Below are 15,861 nucleotides of genomic sequence, written 5' to 3' on the forward strand. Positions count from 1 at the left end.
CCCCAACTCAGGCGGCCAACCGCCATAGCGGGTCAAAGTGGCAGCACGCTGCGCTGCTCAGCCTTGGTGTTCTTCACCCTACTCAGGCAGCCGACCGCCAGAGTGGGTCAAAGTGGCAGCCCGTCGCGCTGCTCAGCCCTGGGGTTCCTTTCCCCACACAGGCGGCCGACCACCAGAGTGGGTCAAGGTGGCAGCCCGCCATGCTGCTCAGCCCTGGGAGCCCTACCACCACTCAGAGGGCCAACTGCCAGAGTGGGTCAACGTGGCAGCCCACCGCGCTGCTCAGCCCAAGGGGCCCACCCCCCCACTCAGGTGGCTGACCGCCATAGTGGGTCAAATTGGCAGCCCGCCACGCTGCTCAGCCCTGGTGGCCGTCTATCCCACTCAGGCGCCGACCCCCAGAGTGGGAAAAAGTGGCAGCCCGCCGCGCTGCTCAGCCCTGGGGGCCCCACCCCCACTCCAGCGGCCCAACGCCAGATATGGAAAAACTGGCAGCCCGCCGCGCTGCTCAGCACTTGGTCCCTCCCCCCGACGCAGGCGGGGGACCGCCAGAGTGGGTGAAAGTGGCAGCCCGCTGCGCCGCTCAGCCCTGGGTGCCCCACCCTGACTCAGGTTGCTGATCCCCAGACTTGGTCAAAGTGGCAGCCCGCAGCGCTGCTCAGCCCTGGAGGCCACCCCACCCACTCAGGCGACGGACGGCCAGAGTTGGTCAAAATGGCAGCCCGCCGCACAGCTCAGCCCTGGGGGCGCCGCACGTAGTTGGCGGCCAACCGCCACAGTGGCTCATAGAGGCAGCCCGCCGCGCTGCTCAAACCTGGGGGCGCCGCCCCCCACTCAGGCGGCCCACCGACAGAGTGGGAAAAAGTGGCAGCCCGCCGCGCTGCTCAGCCCTGGGGGTCCTCCCCACCCACTCAGGCGGCCCACCGCCGGAGTGTTGCAAAGAGGCAGGGCGCCACGCTGCTCAGTCCTGGCGGCCGCCCCAACTCAGGTGGCCGACCGCCAGAGTGGGCCAAAGTGGCAGCCCGCCGCGCTGCTCAGCCCTGGCGGCTCCCCCCACACCCACTCAGGCGGCCGACCACCAGAGTGGCTCAAACTGGCAGCCCGCCGCACTGTTCAGCTCTGGGGGCCGCCCCCCCCCACTCAGGTGGCTGACCGCCATAGTGGGTCAAAGTGGAAGTCCGCCCCGCTGCTCAGCCCTGTGGGCTCTTTCCCCACACTGGCGGCCGACCGCCAGAGTGGGTCAAAGTGGCAGCCCGCCCCGATGCTCAGCCCTGGGGGCCCTTTCCCCACTCAGGCGGCGGACCGCCAGAGTGGGTCAAAGTGGCAGCCCACCGCGCTGCGCATTTGTGGGGCCCCTCCACCCGACTCAGGCGTCCGACCAAAAGAGTTGGTCAAAGTGGCAGCCCGCCGCGATGCTCAGACCTGGCGCCACCCCCAGCTTAGGCGGCCGACCGCCAGAGTGGGTCAAATTGGCAGCCCGCCGCGCTGCTCAGCCCTGGGGGCCCCACCCCCACTCAAGCGGCCGCCCACCATAGTGGGTCAAAGTGGCAACCCGCCACGCTCCTCAGCCCTGGGGGCCTCCCCACACTCATGCGGCCGACCCCCAGAGTGGGTCAAACTGGCAGCCCGTCGCGCTGCTCAGCCCTGGGGTTCCTTTCCCCACTCAGGCGGCCGACCACCAGAGTGGGTCAAAGTGGCAGCCCGCCGCGCTGCTCAGTCCTGGGGGCCACAGCCCCACTCAGGCGGCCGACGGCCAGAGTGGGTCAAAGTGGCAGACCACTGCGCTGCTCAGCCCTGGGGGCCCTGCCACCACTCAGAGGGCCAACCGCCAGAGTGGGTCAAACTGGCAGCCCACCGCGCTGCTCAGCCCAGGGGGCCCACCCCCCCACTCAGGTGGCTGACCGCCATAGTGGGTCAAAGTGGAAGACCGCCCCCTGCTCAGCCCTGGGGGCTCTATCCCCACTCAGGCGGCCGACTGCCAGAGTGGGTCAAAGTGGCAGACCACCACGCTGCTCAACCCTGGCGGCACTCCCCCCCACTCAGGCGGCCCACCACCAGAGTAGGAAAAATTGGCAGCCTGCCGCGCTGCTCAGCCCTGGGGCCCTCCCCCCAAATCAGGCGGCCGTCGCCCAGAGTGTGTCAAAGTGGGAGCCCACCGCGCTGCTCAGTCCTGGGGGAACTCCCCACCCACTCAGCTGGCCGACGGCCAGAGTGTGTCAAAGTGGGAGCACGCCGCGATGCTCAGCCCTGTGGCCCTCCCCACACTCAGGCGGCCGACGACAGAGTGGGTCAAACTTGCAGCCCGCCATGCTGCTCAGCACTGGGGCCCTCTCCCCCGACTCAGGCGGCCGACCGCCAGAGTGCATCAAATTGGCAGCCCGCCGCGCTGCTCAGCCCTGGGGGCCCCACCACCACTGCGGCGGCCCAACGCCACATAGGGAAAAACTGGCAGCCAGCCACGCTGCTCAGCCCTTGTTCCCTCCCCCCCACTCAGGCGGGGGACCGCCAGAGTGGGTGAAAGTGGCAGCCCACCGCGCTGCTCAGCCCTGGGGGCCCTCCCCACCCACTCAGGCGGCGGACCCCCAGAGTGGGTCAAAGTGGCAGCCCGCCGCGCTGCTCAGCCCTCGAGGCCCCACCCCCTATCAGGCGGCCGATGGTCAGAGTGGGAAAAACTGGCAGCCCTCCGCGCTGCTCACCCCTGGCAGCCCACCCCCTACTCAGGCGGCCGACCGCCAGAGCGGGTCAAAGTGGCAACCCACCGCACTGCTCAGCTCTGGGGGCCGCCCCCCCCACTCAGGTGGCTGACCGCCATAGTGGGTCAAAGTGGAAGACCGCTCCGCTGCTCAGCCCTGGAGCTCTTTCCCCACCCTGGCGGCCAACCGCCAGATAGGGAAAAACTGGCAGCCCGCAGCCCTGCTCAGCCCTTGGTCCCTCCCCCCCACTCAGGCGGCGGACCGCCAGAGTGGGTCAAAGTGGCAGCCCGCCGCGATGCTGAGACCTGGCGCCACCCCCAGCTTAGGCGGCCGACCGCCAGTGTGGGTCAAAGTGGCAGCACGCCGTGGTGCTCAGCCCTGGCGCCATCCCCAGCTTAGGCGGCAGACCGCCAGTGTGGGTCAAAGTGGCAGGACGCCGCGCTGCTCAGCCTTGGTGTCCCTCACCCCACTCAGGCGGCCGACCGCCAGAGTGGGGCAAAGTGGCAGCCCGCCGCGCAGCTCAGCCCTGGGTGCCCCACCCTGACTCAGGTTGCTGATCACCAGTCTGGGTCAAAGTGGCAGCACGCCACGCTGCTCAGCCCTGGCGGCCCTCCACACCCACTCAGGCGTTGGACCGCCAGGATGGGTCAAAGCGGCAGCCCGTCGCGCTGCTCAGCCTTGGGGGCCCCACCCACACTCAGGCGGCCGCCGGTCAGAGTGGGAAAAACTGGCAGCCCGCCGCAATGCTCAGCCCTGGGGCCCTCCCCCCAAATCAGGCGGCCGTCGCCCAGTGTGTGTCAAAGTGGGAGCCCACCATGCTACTCAGTCCTGGGGGACGTCCCCACCCACTCAGCTGGCCGACGGCCAGAGTGTGTCAAAGTGGGAGCCCGCTGCGCTGCTCAGCCCTGGGGGCCCTCCCCACCCACTCAGGCGGCGGACCCCCAGAGTGGGTCAAAGTGTCAGCCCGCCGCGCTGCTCAGCCCTCGAGGCCCCACCCCCTATCAGGCGGCCGATGGTCAGAGTGGGAAAAACTGGCAGCCCGCCGCGCTGCTCACCCCTGGCAGCCCCCCCCAACTCAGGCGGCCGACCGCCAGAGTGGCTCAAAGTGGCAGCCCACCGCACTGCTCAGCCCGGGCGGGCCCCCATCTACTCCGGCGGCTGACAGCCAGACTGGGTCAAAGTGGCAACCCGCCACGCAGCTCAGCCCTGGGGGCCCCGCCCCCCACTAAGGCGGCCGACCGCCAGAGTGGGTCAAAGTGGCAGCCCGCCGCGCTGCTCAGCCCTGGCGGCCACTCCCCCACTCATGTGGTTTCAGTGTTCTGTAATTTAACCTAAGCCTTAACGGTTTAGATGCGTTGTTGTGTCGAGGACAGGCACCGAGGTCAGCTTGCCAGGCTTTGCATATCAGCTCTGCCAGCTGGTTCCTGACATGGGGCCTTGGGGAGGTGATTAACCAGGCTGTGTTGTGGGGACTTCCCCGGTGTGAGCACTGAGAATCCCTTGTCCCAGGACCCCATCAGTGCTGGGCACACAGTAAAGATCGGTCCCCCTAAACCTCAGACAAATGATGTCATCTTTCCCCCAGTGTCTCCCTCTAGGAAATGGCAATGATACTGGTATCTGCCCCCCAGGGCTGCGGGGAGGATTAGTGAGGTCATACAGGGAAAGGGCCGCGACCAGCACCTGGCCTGGGCTAAGTGCTGAAAAAAGTTCATTTCCCTTCCTCCTCTCCCTTCCTCCTCTTTAAAATTGTCTTCACTATTCTTGAACTGATAGAATTTCGTATGAACTTTAGAATCTTCTTGCTGAGTTCTCCATAATACCCTGTGGGAACTTATAATTTGGGGGAAAACTACATCCTCACAACATCGAAGCTTCATGTCAGGGCTCGCCCCGTGGCTGAGTGGTTAAGTTCACGTGCTGCACTTCAGCGGCCCAGGGTTTGCCACTTCCGATCCTGGGCGTGGACCTACACACTGCTCATCAGGCCGTGCTGTGGCAGCATCCCATATAGAAGAACTAGAATGACCTACAACTAGCATATACAACTATGTACTGGGGCTTTGGGAGGAAAAGAAAGGCAAAGATTGTCAACAGATGTTAGCTCAGGGCCAATCTTCCTCACCAAAAAACTTTTAAAAAAAGCTTCATGTCATGAATATGGTCATTTCTTTCTTTATATGTTTCCTTTAATGTTACTCAATGAGTTTTAAATAATTTCCTCTCTAAAATTCTTGCACATCTTTGTAAGATACATTTCGAGGTATCCTAAGTACCTCATAGATTTGTTGTTATTCTGAGTGGGTCACGATCTATTTTAGATTTTAACTTTTAAAAATAGAAAATTTTAGGTTTATGCGGAGGGAGACAGACTGGAATAATGAACACGCGTGTCTGTTACTCAGCTTCTACAAGTTCCAGCTCCCAGCCATTCTTGTTTTATCTGTGGAATTGTATCTTTTTTAAAAGTTCTAGTTGGTGTTATCTTTTCAGTATAAATGAGTGCTATTGATTTCTGTATTTTGATTTTGACTGCAGCAGCCTTGCTCCATTTTTGTTAGTTCTAACAGTTTGAGGATTGGCTTCATAGAGCTTCTAAGAGAACAATCACCTGAAAATGACAGTGAATCTTGTTTTTCCCTTTACAGTTCTTATGCGTTCTACTTCTTCTATTTTTCTTCGTTTGTTGGCTAGCACCTCCACTACAATGATGAGCAAAAGTGGTGATTCCAAGTGTCCTCGGGGCTTCTTTTAACTTTAATGAGAATAACTTTTGCTTTCACCACTGATCAAGATGTTTCCTGCAACATTTTGTTTGATGCGTTTTATCATTTTACCATTTCCCTGTACTGCAAGTTTGGTAAAATGTTTGCTGGTTAAGTTTTCGCACTTTTCCTCCCAATCTGTAGGTGTGAGCACTTGTGCATTTGGTGCTGATTCCCTACCCGCCCGGGTTCCTAGCGTAATGCACTTATGTTAGTGGATTTCATGTCGTTAAGCCATCCTGAATAGTTAAGGTAAATCCTCCATGACTTGGATGCTTTGTAAAAATACACTGTTGGATCCCATTTACTAAGATTTCGTTTCAGATTTTAGCCCAATTATAGGGCAATGTTCATAACAACGTTGGTCTCTAATTTTCCGTTCTCCAACTGTCTTTGTTTAGTTTTCATTTCAAAGCTATACTGTTAGCCTCATAAAGTGAGTTAGGGAGGTTCCTTCTTGGTCTGTTCCTAGGACAGCTTATGGATAAGAGGTGATTGTTTTCCCAACAGTGGTTGGAACTTGTCTAACTATCATTGGATCGTGGTGCTCTTTCATCAGAAACCTGACACTTGATTCACTCTCCTCCATGGTTACAGTGCTATTCATATTTTCTCTTTCTTTATGAAAGAATTTTGTTGCATTTTTCTTTTGTAGATCTCTTTTATCTTTGTTTTCTATGTCATTAAGTGTGTCCCTTTTTTCTGCTTTCCTAGAGTTTATACTATTGTTCTGTTTCCAGTTCTCCTTTCTTCTTTTGAAAGGTTATCTGTGTCATTTTCAATCATCCTTCTCTTCTGTTATATCCACACAAGGGGACATTTTCCCTCCAATTCCTGCTGTCACTGGTGCACACATTTTGTTTTCAGTTTTGTGTTATCCAGTCCAAAATAGTCTATAAACTGTATATGATTTTACGATGTAAATTTATTTAGACACGTTTTGGTTTGGTTTGGTTTGGTTTTTCAGACTGGCACCTGGGCTAACAACTGTTGCCAATCTTTTTTTTTTTTTTCTGCTTTATCTCCCCAACCCTGCCCCCCTGTACACAGTTGTAGATCTTAGTTGCAGGTCGTTCTAGTTGTGGGATGTGGGACACCGCCTCAACGTGGCCTGACGAGCGGTGCCATGTCCGCAACCAGGATCCGAACCCTGGGCCGCCACAGCAGAGCGCGTGAACTTAGCCTCTCGGCCACGGAGCCGGCCCCTAGACACGTTTTGATTGGTGTATATGTATGTGTTTCACTTTCCAAATACTTGGAATAAGGTCAATTATCTTTGTTATTGATCTCTGGTTTTGGTGCACTGCTGTCAAAGAAAGTGATCTGTGTCCTGTTGACTCTCGTATGTTTGAAGTTTTCTTTATGAGCTAATGCATGGTTAATTTTTGTAGAAATTACATGTGTGTTTGAAAATAATGTATATGCACTAAGTATTGAGTCTAGAGTTCTACATATGTCAATTAGATTAAGCTTGTTACCTGATGTCAAATCTTCTATCATGATGAATATTTGTCATTCAATATTTCTGTTTCTAAGAGAGGCTTTAAAAATCTAATGTAATCATGGATTTTCCATTTCTCCTTGTAATCTGTCTGCTTTTTCATTATACATTTTGAGGCTGGCTTGTTGACTCCATTCAACTATGTACAGCTTCAGATTTGCCTAAGAAAACTATTGCTGTGTCGCTTTTACTTGATTAGTACTTCTCTGGTATGTCTTTTCCTGTATCTTTACTTCCAAATTTTCCATGGTGTTATATTTCACATGTGTCTGTTATAAACAAAATAGGCCTGGAGTTTTTAATCTTTATAATTACTGCCTTTTAACTAACTAGTTTTATCCATTCACATTTATTGTGACCTTTAATATTTTTGAATTCTTCTTCCATTTTATTCTCTATTTACCATTGCTCTTTTTAAATAACTTTTCTTTTTTCTATCTCCTATTATATTACTGAAGGACTATTTACGCCTACTTCTCTCCGGCTGTATTAGCTTAGAGGTTAACTATTCTGTCTCCACATTTTCAGTAGCACTGTTAAAGTTTTAACATTTGCACTTCAGGTAACAGATCTAAAGGTAATCAATAATTCTGGCCTCCCCCCAAACCATTCTACAGGCTGAGCATGCTGGAGTGCCTTTATTGCTCCTGCCATTTATCATTATTGTTGGCTACCATTTTAGTTCTACCATTTTGAAACGTATCTCATCAAAAACCACACTGGACTGGTGGTGCTCTCTGTTTTTGTTTCTCATGGCCCAGGCCTGTTTTGATTTATCCCGTGTAGCAAGCTCCTCTTCTCCACCACGGCTTCTGGGAAACCTCTTCTGCCTTCTGGATTCAGTTTGCCTCTCACCTAAGTAGTGTTGCATTGAGGTCTATGAGTAGCAAATTCTGTGTATTTGTCTGCTGGGAGAATGTTTGTTCGCTCTTTCTCGTGAGTGTATACAGAACTCCAGGGGACGGTTATGTTCCTTTGGCGGATATGACCTGCAGGATCCCGGGCTCTGCTGTGACTGCTGAGAAGACTTTAGTTTAAGGATGGTTCTTTCACACTAAACCTGCTTTATTCGCTGATTGCTTTTAAGGTTGTTCTTTGTTTTTTTGTGGTTGTGTAGTTTTATTATGTTATTTGATGTGGATTAATTTTTAATTTATGTATATCTGGCTTTGTGGGGCTTCTTAAATACAACCAATTATGGAAAGTTCTTAGCCATTATCTCTTCAATTGCTGTCTTGTGCTTATTTTCTCTAAGCCTCCTTTGGACTTTTATTATACAAAATTGGACCTTATCATTTAGTCATCCTGTTTTTAATGTCTCTTTGTCTCTTTATCACGTTGCTCTATATTCCAGGTGATGTGTCCAAGTCTAAATGCCATTTCATAGTTCTTTCTTGAGCTGTGACTAAATTGCTGTTTAAACTCTGTATAGACTTACTTTGCATTTTTGAATACCTTTAATTTTTCATTTATAGAATTTTTATTTTTTTCTTTTTCAATTTTGCTAGATATTTTAAAAATAACATCTTTTCATGATCTTCCTTTATGGTTTCTATGTATTCTTCTTGGTCTTTAAAACTTTGGACATACATGATGGGAAGGGAAAATCTATGATAATACAGAAACAATGACCAACCCATCACTAGTGAAAGCTTCTAGTGACGAGACTGTGGACTCCAAGCACCATTTCTCATTAACTGCAACCAGGGCTCCTGGGAGAAATGGCTGACTCTAGGTCTGGGACAAGCAATGTAGCAGGTGAGCCTGAAAATCTTGTCGTATCCAAAGATAGGAAGCCATCAACCATAACTCGAGTCTTGTGAAAAGGTCTTAGGATCTAACCTGACTAGGTTCCCATTAGTCAAAGATGGAGCAATTTGAGCATCAAAACTAATAACAGTGACTTGAAAGACACCAAAATATTTGTACAGTCATGCATCACTTAACGACGGGATACGTTCTGAGAAATCCATCCTTAGCCAGTGTTGCCCTTGTGTGAACATCACTGAGTGTACTTACACTAACTTAGGTGGGATAGCCTCCTTCACACCTAGGCTCTACGGTACGAATCTTTTGGGACCACTGATGTATATGTGGTCTGTCATTGATCCAAACGTCATTATGCCAGGTGTGACTGTATTCAGGAATTGACTAGCATGGATTAAAAAAGGCAAACAGAAAACATCCCTTTGGTGGCTCAGGATGCCAGAGAACCAACATCGTCTGTGGAAAATGGGTTAATGAAAAGAGAGATTCAAGCATTTATCCTGACTTCTGTAAGAACCCTACCTTAGGGTATTCAAACAGTTGACGAGAGAAAGTCTCCTTATAGAAATGGGCCAGGTAATGAATGAAGAAGGATCCAATTCTTTCTACTCCTCTGTTTTTTAATACTCAGCCTTTCCATAATAAGATGGATTTTAAAAGAGTCTAATTCAGACAAATAATGTGCCAAATATAACAAAATGTTAATTATTAAATGGGTTGATGGATGTATTAGGGTAGCTATTACCCTTTTCTCTCTACTTCTCCATGTGCTTGAAAAGGTTTCTACTTAAAACTAAAAAGACTTTCACTGGGAAAAACTGAAGTAGGTGCTCACGCTTCAAAACATGGGAGTCACTGTAGAAAAGACTGACGTACTTGCTGTAACAATTATTGATGAAAGCGTATGTGCAGACACCATATTAGACAAATTCAGATGTGATCACCTTGTTGTTAACACCAGTGTTAATCAGCAGGAAGTGAGGTCCAGGGAGCTGTCGCCCAGAGTCACAGGCTGTGCCTGCGGTCAGTCCCAAGCCGATCTCTACCTGTCCTGTGATCTTCCTGGTTCTGGAACATTTACATTTCAGAATCACATCATTTTTCCGGTTTATTCTTGATCATTCCTATGACTTGGGGATGCTTTCTGTGTTCTAGGATATCAAGTGATAACATTCTGTGCTGTGTGTTTGTTACTTGATTTTTGACTTTAAAATGTGTCATTGGGTTATAACATACATTCAGAAAATTGCGTGAATATGAAGTATGCAGCTGCACAAGTGTCACTTATGTCTTGTGGACAGGTTTCTGGACCCCTCTCTCCCTGGCCCAGTGGGTGAATCTCGCCCGCAAACTGCATAGGCGTTAAGTCAGTCCGATAACACCCACGCTGTGCTGCGCAGGAGCCGTGCAGGCCGTCTTCAGCCTGTGTCACACGACCTTGCGTCCCCACGTCTCATGACTGAAGAAGCCAGTTGGACCTCTGCAGAGCAGGAAGAGGTGAAGGGCAGCTCGCTCTCACCCTCCCCCGCTGCATTGCTTAGAGATTGTGGGAATAGTTAACGACCCTGGTCCTCGTCTCCCTCCACACGTAGATAACGTCAGCGTCTCTGAACTTGTTTGATGTGTGACTGAAGATGCTTGTTTATGTCACCCAGATGCACCGTATCCTTTTTTGACATAGAAGAAACTTGGTCACAAATTTTTTCCCTCTTCTCCTCTTCCCTGCATAGTACACTGACTGCTCACACCCTCAGAGCAGTCCCCTCAGAGCACCCTGTGGAACTGGTTCTCGGGGTCCCACTCCTCACCCCGAGTATTGAATGAACTCCATCACTAATGTCACCAGGACCTTTCACTCAGTCAGCAGCATACAACCTGTGTACCACCGCCCAGGGCAGGATGTAGAATATTTCCCATGCCTCCACCCCTTGTGCCCCTCCCTTGTCACAACCCTCCTCCTGGGAAATGGCTGTGCTGAGGTCTACCACCAGAGATAGAAGTAGGATCCTAGTGGGTGGTCTTTTCTGTCCTGCTCTTTCACTCATCATGATGTCTGGGAGAGTCACACTGTTGCTGCAGGTGGCAGGAGCTTATTGCTTTTTGTTGCTGTGTAGTATTCCATTGTGTAAATATACTCAAGTTACCTATCTATCCTATTTGATGGAAAGTTGAGGTTGTTTCCAGTTCTCCACTATTGTGAGTAGAATGGTGATGAACATTCCCAGGATTTGGAAAGGTACAGGGAGTGTGACGCTGGGGTAAGAATGTGCCAGGAGATAAATGGAAAAGAATACAGAGTCCACAGATAGACTCACAAACATGGGCAACTGATCTTTGTCAAAAGATCAGAGGCAATTTGATGGAGAAAAGTTAGTCTTTTAAACAAATGGTGATGGCACAATCGGGTGACCATATGGAAAAAACTTAACAAAGACGCCAACTTTTCACATGACACAAATATTCACAAAAATTGTTCATGGATGTAAACATAAACTGTGAAACTATCAAAATTCTAGAACTAGCAAAGGAGAAGATATGACCTCAGTTTTCATAATGACCTTTTATCTTCAACATTGAAAGAACGAGTCTTCAAAGAAACATCCAGTTAAGGTGGACTTTGTTAGAATTAAAATTTTCTACTCTGTGACAATCACTGTTAAGAGAAGAAAAAGACAACCCTAGACTGTGCAAAATCTTTGGAAGAAGCCTATTTAAGAAAGGGCTTGTATTAAAATGTACAAAGCATCATAAATTCAACAATAAGAAAACAAACATTCCAATGAAAAATGGGTCAAGATCTGAACAGACACCTCGCTAATGAAGGTGTAAGCATACAATAAGCATGTAAGAAGATGCTCAAAATCACTTATCATTAGAGAGAAGCAAGTTGAAACAAAGTGAGACGCCTTGACACACAAATAGACGAGATCAATTCACGGCTGGGGGGTAGGACAGCACAGACTCTCTGTCGTCACTGCTGCCCATGCCGAGTGGTGCGGCCACTGTGGAAGACACTGGGCACTTTCTTACAGAGCTAAACATCATCTTAACACGTGATCCCTCAACCATCTTCCTAGGCATTTACACAATGTTTTCAAATAGAACGTCAACAAAAAAGCCAGCACACATATATAGACTGCACCTCATTTATACAGGCAGGGAACTTGAATGAACAAAGATAACCTTCCATAATTGAAAGGACACCCAAATGAGGTACATCCATGCAATGTAATGCTATCAGGTGCCAACACTGAAAGAGCTATCAAGATGAAAACACATGGAGGAATCTCAAATTCACCTTTCTAACAGAAAGAAGCATCTGCGAAGGCTGGGTAGAGTACGGTCTCATTGATATGGCATTCTGCAAACACAAAGCTATCAATTTGATCCACAGATCAGCTTCCCAGAGCTGTGCAGGGCTGGGGTCGGGGGAGAGGGATGAAGAGGTCAGGAAATCCGTGTGATGCTTTAATGGCGGATACTTGCCTCTCTGCCTTTGACGAAATCCCCAGATTTTTACAGTGGAAAGAGCAAATCTTGACTTACACAAATTAGTAAAAAGATTTAGGTGGGTGGATCCTTGGATGGCATGCAGATGAGACTAGAGAGTCTAACCGTATTGAGAATGGAAGAAACAAACTCACTGCAAGTGGTGGGGGAAGTGGTGCTGACCTAAGGACCTTTGGAAATGACTGGAATCTGTACAACTACAAGAAAAGACACCGAGCAAGCAGAGAACCCTACTTGATAAAGTTCTTTCTCAACAGTTACTGGTTAATAACTGTGAGGCCCCTATGCATCTAGACCGGGATTGGAGAAAGGACTGAGTGGTCGTCAGACGGCAGGAGCCAGGGTTCCACTACTGCAGGGGCAGGTTTCGGGGAGGGCAGGGCGCGGGCTGGAGGGCTCCATGTGGCCATGCGTTCGACTGGGAAGCCGTGCTCTGAACTGACGTTGACCTTAATCTAAACATGGCTGTTTCCATATAGACACATATACAGCAGACAGTGTACACACGGTAAGGTCAGCACACCAGCCTAACTTAAGCATCCTGCCACCGAGAGGGCCAAGAAGCAAGGACACCCCGGAGCAACCAGCACACTGAGCTCACAGATGCACGTTTTTAATGCCATGGTCTCATACAATGAGCCAGTGCTCCTTGAGGAAAAGGCTGATTCCAGGCTGAGGCTGAGAAGGTGCAAGACAATGCTGCAGAATCCTGTAGAAAAGTAAGGAGGCGTTATATCCCCAACTAAAATACACAGGCGCCATAGTTTTCCATCACATTTATGTCGTAAGAATATTTAAGCATTAAAACCTACCCGGCGGTGTAGTGGCTGAGTCAAATGCTTCATTTCGGCTGCCCAGGATTCACAGGTTCAAATCCTAGGCGCAGACTTATGCCCTGTTCATCAAGCCATGCTGTGGTAGGTGTCCCACAGACAAAAGAGAGGAAGATTGCCACACATGTGAGGGACGCTGGAGGCAGAAAGAGGCAGCGGAGCTCCATCGGGACAAGGAGCGGTCTCATGCCCGCCAGCGTGGCTCTGAGAGTTTGAGAAAGAGGCCCTTTCAGAATCAGTGGGGGCATCACTTGGACATTTGTTCAGTTAAGAAAATGGTCTATTCAGCTGAAACACTTCAAAATCAGAGCGATGTGCATGGAGCAAAGGTAGTTGGTGTTGGTTTCTGGCCCGTGTGCGCTCACGCCCCCATCCATTCGCTGAGTGACTGAGCTTCTCCACATGAGCCGCAGCGGCTCCTGGGCCCTTTGCACTTCAGGTTCCCCATACAATGCACAAGTTAGCATGGGATCTCTGTGCATCCTTCCAGCTCCGTCTGCCTCATTGCTACATTCACATAAGGACACATTCCACTAGGGAACTATTGTTGCCGTCGTTAGGACACGAAAAACGCATCCTGGGCCCTCCTGAGAGGTGCTGCCGGGCCTCACATGCCTCCTGGATGCAGGGTTCAGTGTGGTTGGCATGCCCTCTGTGGGCCATGGTCACACCAAGCCCGTGCTCAGCAGCTTTTCTCACATCCCGGTCCCAGGCCACAGGGCGAGGAAGGGGCAGCAGGCCAGCAGGCACTGGGGCCTGAACCACTCAGCAGGTCAGCACTCCCGTTTGAATCCACGCTTGGGGTGGACACCAGGGAACAAGCACCCTAGGCTCCCCTGGGCTCCTGAGGTGTTTTGGGTGCCCCTTCCCTGCCCCCTTGCTCCATACCCCATGCCCTGGGAGCCCTTCCACCCAGGACATCAGGAGGCTTAGCCCCTCCAGCCTGGCTATGGGACCCCCGAAGCCTCGTGGTCGTGTCCTCCTGGCAGGGAGCCTCTCTTTTTTCTGGAAATGAACTCCAGTCGTGCTGGCTAAGGGCTCCAGCCCTGTTTGTTTGAGGCTCCATCTGTCGCCCAGGCTGCATGCCTGCTGCTCTCTGAGACGGGGCCCCGTTTTCCTTAATGTGCCCTGTTGTTCACCACAAGCTCTCTGGGCCTCCAACTCCTGCCCGCTCCAGGCTGTGTACTGTCTGCTCCCACCCCTCACACCCCTGTTACTGGGCTCTACCTTCTGCTGGGAAACCCACCAGTTGGCTTTGACTGGTCTGTGGACACTCAGCACTGCCCTGGCCTCTGTTCACCTCTGTTTCCATCACGGTGGACACCCAGCTCTGTGTGACAACCTCACATCCTTCCAGCCATCCTCAGCTCCCCACGAGTCCTGGTCCAGCTCCTTCTTTCACACCTCCTACCATCCAGGGTGCTTTTAAACAGCCTCTGAGTACCACAGACAAGCTGCCACTCCCCCAGGCCACCTGCTCTGATGCTAGCCTAGGTCCCTGCATCTCGGCTGCTTCCAGGAGGAGGTGCCTCCTGGGCAAGGCCCTGAGTGACCACCTTAGTGTAGTCATGCTCAGAAACTCAAAACCAGGTCCTGCTTCCTGTGAGCTCGTGAAGATTCTGGAGACATGGTCGGAGAGCTGACGCTGACTTCCCAAATCTGCTCCCAGGCCATTCCAAAATGTCTGCCCCTGAGAGAAGGCCCGACTACCCAGCAGTTGTCCCCTGCAATGGGGTGGGATGGCACTCATGGCACGAGAACTGCGGGGAGCAGGGACGTCTCCCTTGGTCTATTTCACTCTCTTGGCAAAAAGACCACAGACCAGTGAAGAGTTCTGATGATGAAACTTTGCCCAGTTCTGACTCCCACTCTCTGTGGTCAGGAGCAGCCTTGGGGGGATGCTTGTTAAGAAACAGCTAGTGAGACTACACGGCAGAACTTTGTGTCACTGAAGAACGTCGTAGTGTCTCCCACCAGGACCATTTAACTGTGTGACGCTATTCTTCTCTGGCACAAAATGTGCCCCCAATCCAACAAGATTCCAGTTGCTCCTTCGTTTCTGGGCCTGATGGTGGGTGGGATAGAAGGAAATTCATGACTTCAGCCTCTAATCTGGTAGGACAATCAGGCACACACTGAGCTCTCTCTGTCTCTCACGGCCAAGGGGGGGGACCAACTCGGAACTGACCTTGGCCCTGGTCACATCGAGGACAACAGGTTCCCTGCATCAAGATGGAGTCCCTGGGTAAGCCATCTGTCTGAGGGGGCAGAGATGCGGTGGGCAGGCATTCTAGTTGCGGGCAAGAAAAGCGGAGGTGAGGGAGCAAGAGAGCCCAGGCAGGTTTGAGGAGGACAGGCCAGATGGTGTGGGTGACAACGGCCAATTACTCCTCCTTTCTGTGCTTCCTCTACGTTATTAAAAACCTGGGATATTACCCACAACACTCCAAATTATTCTGAGGGCAAAATGAGTGGATACGCACAAAGACTCTTAACCTAGACCTCTTGCCTTCCCCGGCCCTGCTCAGCCCTGGGTCCTGGCGCTTCTCTTGCTCTTGGAGGTAAAGCATGGTCTGCCGTGTAGCCAGTCACGTTCTTGGATGGCTGTGCCCTGTCAGGGAGGCCGTGGGCAACCAGGATGTGTGCTCCGTCCCTGCCGCAGCCTGAAGGCCACGCTGGCAGAGGCCAGGCCCCCTGTGTGTCTGAGGGCCACTGGCAGCCTCCATCCAGAGGGGAGAGCTCTGAACTGCTAAACAAGTCATCTGGGTCTTGCTGTGACTGGGTGTTTCCGT

The 15,861-nt window shown here is 51.4% G+C and overlaps 1 protein-coding gene across 1 annotated transcript in view; it reads right to left on the bottom strand.

Moving 5' to 3' along the window:
- The window catches only part of LOC139045275 (protein phosphatase 1L-like), a 445,752-nt gene that overhangs the window by 218,714 nt on the left and 211,177 nt on the right, over nt 1-15,861 (bottom strand). The window lies entirely within an intron of this gene.

Source organism: Equus asinus, chromosome 5, assembly GCF_041296235.1.
Source record: "Equus asinus isolate D_3611 breed Donkey chromosome 5, EquAss-T2T_v2, whole genome shotgun sequence".
In the NCBI taxonomy this organism is placed as follows: Eukaryota; Metazoa; Chordata; class Mammalia; order Perissodactyla; family Equidae; genus Equus; species Equus asinus.